Consider the following 1,668-nt stretch of genomic DNA (forward strand, 5'->3'; position numbering starts at 1 on the left):
TGTTTCTGATTTCATCTCCAGGAAAATCTCACGCAGTGGATCTCCACTGATCCACAAACCGTGTGGACATGCTAGTCATCCTGAGCCTGGAGGTAGGCATTCAGGCATAGATGACCACCAAGGAAGGCCGTGAGCACTGTTAATCCCCACCCTCATTCACATCCTGCCAGTCACCCACACCCTACGCTTTTTTCCTTCTCAGCTAGCCCTTGTATTGATTAGTAATGAAACAGAAATTTCAAAACCCATCGTGGTCCCAGATTTCCACTTCTACTCCCCCTCAAATCAGCCACCAATCAATTCATTTGTCTCTGAACCACACTGGGGAAGGATTTACTAAACATGCAAAAGTTCAGGCCTCACTCTTTACCCACTAAGTCAGAATCCACAGGGCTGGATAGGAGGTTCTGTATGCTTATTAAATTGAAGTGAAGATGCCGAAGGGAAAGAAGGCCAAGGGGGAAGAAGGTGGCCCTGGTGCCCACCATGGTCAAGAAGCAGGAGGCCAAGAAGGTGGTGAATCCCATGTTCGAGAAAAGGCCCCAAAACTTTGGCATCGGGAAGGTCATCTAACCCAAAAGGGACCTTACCTGCTTTGTCAAATGGCCCTGCTACATCCGGCTGCAGCGGCAGAGCCCAATCCTCTACAAACGACTCAAGGCGCCACCGCCATTAACCAGTTCACCCAGACCTTAGACCGCCAGACAGCTACTCAGCTGCTGAAGCTGGCCCACAAGTACCGACCAGAGACCAAGAAGGAGAAGAAGCAGAAGCTGCTGGCCCAGGCTGAGAAGAAGGCTGCTGGCAAAGGAGACACCCCCAACCAAGAGACCCCCTGTCCTCTGTGCCAGGGTGAATACCATCACCACCCTGGTGGAGAACAAGAAGGCCCAACTAGTGGTGATCGCACAGGACGTGGACCCCATAGAGCTGGTGGTCTTCCTGCTGGCCTTGTGTTGGAAGATGGGTGTTCCCTACTGCATCATCAAGGGCAAGGCCAGGCTGGGCCGCCTTGTCCACCGGAAGACCTGCACCACTGTTGCCTTCACGCAAGTTAACCCGGAAGATAAAGGTGCTCTGGTGAAGCTGGTGGAAGCCATCAGAACCAATTACAATGACAGATATGATGAGATCCGCCTCCACTGGGGAGGCAATGTCCTGGGGCCCAAGTCAGTGGCCCACATCACCAAGCTAGAGAAGGCCAAGGCCAAAGAACTCACCACCAGACTGGGTTGATGTACAAACCGACTCTTCTGTACATAAGAATAAACTTATTCCACCATCAAAAAAAAAAAAAAAGAAGGGAGGTGATCAGCATAATATCACTAAAGAAAGGAAAGACATATAGATGTGCAGACAACAAAAGTAAACAGATACTATTACATGTACATTCCTACATTTAGAGTGCTAAAGTAATAGCAAATGTTAACATACAAGTGGATCATAGGCAGACAGGCAAGATGAAAAGATACAGGCAGGTGAAAAGGACTACACCCACAACCATGTGTAATAAATTTGACAGATAAGATTTCTGCATTCAGATTTGTTTATGTTATAACTCTATCCAGATATGTAGTAGAGTCAATGGGGCAAATTTACATAAGCTTCTTAATCATAACCCAACACTCTGTGCAAAATACTTACAGGTTCTGGGACCTTAGGACCATA

The 1,668-nt window shown here is 48.0% G+C and overlaps 1 pseudogene; it reads left to right on the top strand.

Moving 5' to 3' along the window:
• The first annotated feature begins 434 nt into the window (after positions 1-434).
• On the top strand, positions 435-1,236 carry LOC102860799 (annotated as a pseudogene).
• Positions 1,237-1,668: the final 432 nt, after the last annotated feature.

The sequence above is a fragment of the Elephantulus edwardii genome, unplaced genomic scaffold (assembly GCF_000299155.1).
Source record: "Elephantulus edwardii isolate Elephantulus edwardi_28Jun2011 unplaced genomic scaffold, EleEdw1.0 scaffold00083, whole genome shotgun sequence".
Taxonomy (NCBI): Eukaryota; Metazoa; Chordata; class Mammalia; order Macroscelidea; family Macroscelididae; genus Elephantulus; species Elephantulus edwardii.